Here is a 6969-nt window from a genome sequence, read left to right as displayed (position 1 = left end):
AATCTCTCGCCGGAGCTCCGGTCCGCGGAGCCCACCCAACCACTTCCGGTTCGGTGCTGCCACATTCAAAAGGACTTCGGCTCAAATAAACCCTTAACATTTTTCATATGCCACCGTTTATGTTTGAAGAGTTCTCATCTCAGAGCAGGGAACCGGAGGAGGCCCCCCACAGCCCCCAGCAGCCCTGAGCAAGGAGAAGTACCTGCTGAGCCCCTCGAACTCGCTGCTCTGTAGGGATGGCGGGCAACCCCCTCGGATCCGGGTTCTGGCTCTGCAGCGGCACCTGCAGCTTCCCGCCTCATGAGCTTTCAGGCGTTAATGGCTTATTTGAGCATTTCTTTTTCCACACGGCTCCAGAAAGCGGCTGGCGTTGGACTGGGTCCGACTTCAAAACCAGACCGGGTCCCGGGCGGACGGGTTCCGCCCTAGAAACTGGTCCCGGAAAGGACTGGGTCCGCCTTAGAAACTGGGCCGGGTCCTGTGGGACACCTCAGCTGGATAGAATTTTGTTTTAAGGCGGAACAAGTAATAAAGATAATCTTCAGTTACAGTGGCCAGCCACAGTGAAGAACTTTTAACCATCTTAGATAATATTATCAATTTACCAGATGCCCTAAAGAAAAAGGGGGCTTCACACTCACTGTAAAGGGGAGACAGAGGGGTGCCCGGAGGCTCAGTTAAGCATCTGACGCTTGATTTCCACTCAGGTCATGATCTCAGGGTTCACGAGTCCGAACCCTATGTTGGGGCTCTGCGATGGCATGATGCAGCCTGCTTGGGATTCTCTCTCCCCCTCTCTCTCTGCCCCTCCCCTGCTAGCCCTCTCACTCAAAAATAAATGAATAAACTTAAAGACAAAATTCTTTTCCTCCTCTACACTTTCTGGCGACCAGCATAAGACCCGCAGGGCCACCCCACTCACTCTGGAGCGTACAGACAGCATCGTGGGAAAACTGGCACAAGCCAGCAAAGGGTAAGAATTCTTACCAAAGTCAACTCTCCCAGACCTCTGTTGCCTGGCTGAGAGAAAGTAAATTTCATGTTTTCCCTTCCTTTCCAAATTCAGATTGGCAGAAAATATATCAGTTATTCATCCTTTCTCTCCCAACGACAGGTATTGTGGCTAGATAAGGCTGGGCAGAAATGCGGATGGCATTCCATTTGCAGCTAGGGTCTACCTACCAACTGTTACAATACCCCAGCAATTGCGGCTCTCAGGGGGACTGTCCAGGTCTTTCTCTCTATTGGGTATTTTTCACAGTGGCTCTGGATCTTGGGTAACTAGTATCATCTGCACCTCTTTGAGAACCCCTCTTAGCTCCATGGGGTGGTTCAATACTGCCAGAAATATTTACTGCTTGTTCCAGCTGAAACCTGACAAGATACTCAAAAGGGTTTTTTTAAGTAGCTCTGTGGTCATAAATTAGCCAAATTGGAAGCTGATATTCAGAGCCTGATAAGAACTTTTTCAGGCCTTCTCCCCTAAGCTAAAACAAAAATGTTTGCCCAGAAGAAAGAAAAGCATTCTAAAGGCACTGTGGAAGGATTTACTAAAATGTTGTAAAGAAACCCAGCTGTAAATCTAGAACATACAAATCGTTTGATTTGTTGCAGATCGTCCTGATACAAAGAAGCAAATGGAGGCTCCCGCACTTCCATGGCTGGGTCAGTGGCTACATATTCAGATTGCAACCTTATTCTTTGAAGAATTAAAAACAAATGCACTACGGTATCAGTCTTTCTAAGAACAGAAATGCAGCTCTAGAAACAATACAAGGCCCACCTATCCTCTCTACCAATCCCAAATCCTCCCCTATTCATCTCAAAAGGCTTGCACATATTGTAAAAGATCTGGCTTTAAGAAACAAAAGCTCCTCTTGGAGAAACATTTTTTCTCTGTGCCTTTGAGATGCAAATGTTCTACCTAGTTTTCTCTAGGAACTCAGAGCCATCTCTTGAAGTACTGACTTCGGGGAGATAATTCTTACCAGAAAAACAAAAAGAAGCTACTTGGAAATTAGGTCAATGAATCCAGAAATATTAATAAAAGCTCTAGCCATCTGAGCAAGTAACCTTAACTTATTCTATCTGCCAGAAACACAATTTAGATACAACCATTCTTTTTAAACTAGTGAGTTTTGGGGTACCTGGGTGGCTCAGTTGGTTGAGCGTCCAAAATAAATAAATAAACATTAAAAAAATTAAAGCTAGTTTAAGTTTGTTGGTTTAATTAAAACAGGCATTAAACAGAATACTTCAATTCTACCTAGGTTTACTAAAAGTCAAATAAGCTAATATGTTATCTGTGTTACATAATGTCAGCAAGAACGGTTAACTGGGGCTCAGTTAAGCATCCAACTCTTGATCTCAGCTCAGGTCTTGATCTCAGGGTCGTGAGTTCAATGAGAATGAAATGGAAATGAAGCCTAGTTTAAAAAAAAAAAAAAACAATGGTTAGCTGTTTAACATCTCATGAAATTTTCATAAGCACAGTAATCTAAATATAATTGTTAAGAACAAGTGAATTAAATAAATGTAAGTGAAAGTTTTAAAAGATATTTTTCAACAATATATATGGTTTGTGGTAGGTCTACTTAAGATAGTTGCCAAAATCTTGGGGCGCCTGGGTGGCGCAGTCGGTTGAGCATCCGACTTCAGCCAGGTCACGATCTCGCGGTCCGGGAGTTCGAGCCCCGCGTCAGGCTCTGGGCTGATGGCTCAGAGCCTGGAGCCTGTTTCCGATTCTGTGTCTCCCTCTCTCTCTGCCCCTCCCCCGTTCATGCTCTGTCTCTCTCTGTCCCAAAAATAAATAAAAAACGTTGAAAAAAAAAATTAAAAAAAAAAAAGATAGTTGCCAAAATCTTGAGAACTTGAAACCTTAGTTATACTGAGATAAGCTAAATAAGGGTTATTCACTGACTATCTTAGTCATTCCAAATATGATAAAATACTAAAACAGCAAATACTGAACATGGGTTTATCCACTTTTGCCTTTCTTTTACAGAGGAACTAAATATATCGGGATCTATTAGTAAATATCTTTTGTGCCACACTGAAAATTTTACTATGAGAAAGAAGGTACTTCTAGAAATTGTGAAATGTATTTATAAATTTCCCGAATCCATAGAATGCTAGTGTAACAGACAGTCACATCGCTGACTTCCTAGTTTTCACAAGGAATAAAGGATCCTAAGGGGTAAGAATTCTAATCAACATAATTAGTAATTACAACTACTTAGGAATAATAAGGGTGCAAGGAAACCACTGGGTCTGTCTGTAACCTCAACCGGGCCCTGAACTCTCCTAGTTTCCTCAAATGTCTGGCTACAACTCTCCAGACTGACATTTCCCATCTTCTCCCACCCTTCTGACTTGGAATCACTAAGCACAAAGACTGCCCTGGAATCTCCCTGGAAGAAACCATCCCAGGTCCTTCTCACTGCCGACACCACAGCCAAACTTCAGGGACTGGAACCCTGGGTCCACATCTCCCCATTAAAAAGGGCTCCCCCAGACTCCTGGAACCACACACCAGCTGCAGACCTAAAATTAAAGTTGACTAGGGAGGTTCCTACCCAGAAGCAGATGGACTTTCTTGCTAAGATGGTTTCAGATAATAGAACTGCTTTAGCTTACTTCTTGGCTGAAAAAGGAGGAGCTTGTGCCACAGCAAATACCTCCCACAAGACCTGGATCAACACCTCTGGTGTTGCAGCAAATATGATAAATTAACACATCAGCCACTTGGCTAAAACAGGTTGATGTCCCTTCTTTGATTTATCTGATACCAATTGGTTTGGCTCATGGGGGCCCTGGCTAAGGCTTCTGTATAGTTGTCATCGTAATGTCCCTTGTACACTATGTTCTCTCAAATGCCTTAAATGCATGTTCACAGCCGTCAGCAGTACATACATGGAATGGTCTCACTGGGCTTGGAGAACCAGAAACAAGATAAACGAGGAGATGAACAGGAAAAACATTTTTTCCATGGATCTGACATCATAACCTAGGAGTTTCACAGTGAGACAAAGAGCAACTTTGATGGTGGCCGAGAGTGGCACTAATACCAAAGTTCTGGTCACTCCTTCACGTAGAAGATGACCAAAAGGGGGGAATGGTTAATTCAACAAGGAGGCTGTTAGACTGAGGTAAGTCTAATGCCTTGGCAGCCTGAAACGTAAGCCCGTGAATGTCTCAACGTTATGAAATAAAATACTAAGGATAGCCAATCACAAACAGCCAACCAGTCTTTACACTGTAGCCAATCAATAACTTCCTTATTTCTGCCTTTTCTCTATAAAGTCTCCCTCTGAGCTCCTGACACTGAAGTGCTCTGAGTGCTTCTGGTTTGGCACTGATTCCGACTGATTTTTGCCTGAATTCTTCAAGATTTTTAATATGTTTCAGTGTATTATTTAACAAGGGAGACTTCCTCTCTGGAGTCTTTTCTGACACTCTCCCTCCTCATAGGGAGATGTAAGCACGTGTGTCTGCTCTCTTCCGTCCTGCTCTGTCAGAGAGCATGTGTGACGTTTGCATTTATTTGTATGCTGCTGCACCCCTCCTGAAATGTGTCTTCTTCAAGGCCAGGGTTAATATCTGCATTCTACTTTGTGCGTCTAGCATCCAGTACACAGGAGGTGCCATAAATCTTTGTTGAGTGGGGCCTCCTGGCTGGCTCAGCAGGTAGAGCATGTGACTCGATCTCAGGGTTCTGAGTTCAAGCCCTCACACCGGGCATAGAGATTACTTAAAAAAAAAAAAAAAATACATTTCTTGAATGAATGAATTAGGTCGAGGAGAAATGGCCAAGAAGTGCCTAATATTAATGGCAAGCGTTTATCCAAAACCTATTATATGCTAGGCCCTATGCAAATGCAAGTACATGGAGTAGATTTAATCCTGAAACAACCCGATGAGGTAGGAGCCACTATTACCTTTAAATGTAAGAGAACTGCATCTCACAGAGACTAATCACTTGTCTAAGGTCACAAACTAGAAGTGACAGGTATGGCACTGGATCACAGAGCCCACCAAGTCCTTTACCTTTACACTCAAGAGGGAGAAGGCTGCTTCACCCACATTAAAGGAGAAGGCATCTATAGTGGTTCCTAATCTAGAGAAGGCCTGCAGAGGGGACTGTCATTGGTGGGATTTGTAGCTTTGGGGATCCTGGAGGCTTCTGCATTCTTGGATTGTTTAGGGGGAACAGGGAAGAAGGTGTGGCTCAAGGACATAAGAAGGGGTGGAAATGGAGAGACAAGAAAGGATCTAAAGTCTTGCCCTGCAAGGTTAGAATCTGAAGAGGAAACCTCCATTCTCCCACAAGAAACATTTTTTTAAAAAGCTAATATTCAGTTGTGGTTTAGCCACGGCAATTACTTGTGCCCTGGAGCTTCCCCTGTCATTTATGGGGAACATCACCATCAAGGGCTCATTCCTAATAAACCCCAACCTGAAGAATCACAGCTCCAGTTCTGGTCCACCACTGGATTGTCATTATAGACATAGGTCACTATCTGTCCATTTTCCCCCAACCTGTCCCTCTCACGGCCCTTATTCTGGCCAATGGATCTATTGCTTACTCAAATCATTAGGCCAGAAAATCTGGACCTCTCTTGAGATTTCTCCTTTCCTCTCCCCCGTCACATCCCATGGGTGACTTGAGTTTTGGGGATTCTATTTCATAAATCTGTAATCTGTTTATTTGTTAAACATTTATTGTGTGCCAGGAATATGCAGTAATGAACTGGATGAGATTCATCCAGTTCCCCGCAGCTCTGCCCTCCCGGCTTCAAAGAGATGGGCATCTTATGGAGAATATTTTGCAAACGAACAGCCCATTGTACTGCGGAGTACAGTAAACACAAGAAACGGAGAAGTAGAGGGCTGGGAAGGGGTATGTAATTCACCTGGGGAAGCCCGAGGGTTGTTCTCCTGACAGTATCCAAATTGAAATGTGAAGGATGTCTACCAGGAAACCCAGTGAAGCGGAGGACAAGTGCAAATTTCTGGAGGCCAGAACAGAGCCCAGAGTGTGGAGAACCGGCAGTTCACCACGACATCAGAGTCTCAAAGCTGGTCTCTAGGCCGCTCTCAATCCAGTAACTACACTACCCACTTTCCACCCCTCAAAGAAAGCAAAAAACCCAGCACCGTCTTTCCTGTGCCTGCAGGTTTGCCCTTCAAGAGTCTCGGAGCACTTGCCATAGGTTCATCAAAGATGTCCTGAGCACCCCCTCAGCGCAGGTACCTTCCAGGACCAGCCTGGACCAGTACTTTCCCCCTTTAGGGAGTATTCAACGTATTGCACCAGACCTCGAGGGAGGAACTCCTGAGTGCTGGGGGTTGAAAGACCACGCTGGAAGCGGGACTTAAGATGTTAATGACCAGGCAAGGACTCATGGGCCTCACTGCTCACCGGCTGTCACTGGAGGGCTCCAGGTCTGCCACTACCTTGTCCCAACCCAGCTATGCCCCAGTGCTTTCTTCACTCCCCCTTCCTTCGCATATCTACACCCGACTCCGGCCAGACGTCCTCCTCGCGTAGCCACACTCGGCGGCGCGCAGCTCTGCTAAGATGGCCCACGCGGCGCGGCCAGTGGCTGCTGCAGGGCAGCGGCCGGCAAACCTGCCCGCCGCCAGTGCCCACCCCAGAGAGGCTGTCTCCTGGGCGCCTGCCACCCCCGGGCCAGCCACCTTTCCCACGAGGGCGGGAGGGGCCGTTCTGCCGAAAGACCACCGCCGAGGGCAGCGATCCCCGCCGCAGCCTTCACCGGGCCCGGCGGGGACTCGCGGAGACGCGCTCCGGCGGGAGCGCGCGCGCCCGGAGGCTCCGAGGTCCGGCCGCGGCGCGGGGCGGGCCGAGGCGGGACTGAGGGCGGGGCGGCCGCAGCCTCCGCCATTCCCCGCTCCCTCCCCCCACCCCCGCCGAGGCGCGCCACCTCCCCGCCCCCACCCCCCCTCCCT

Source organism: Herpailurus yagouaroundi, unplaced genomic scaffold, assembly GCF_014898765.1.
Source record: "Herpailurus yagouaroundi ecotype Mexico unplaced genomic scaffold, PumYag 67525, whole genome shotgun sequence".
Classification (NCBI taxonomy): domain Eukaryota; kingdom Metazoa; phylum Chordata; class Mammalia; order Carnivora; family Felidae; genus Herpailurus; species Herpailurus yagouaroundi.
Note: the sequence above shows the minus strand (reverse complement) of the source record.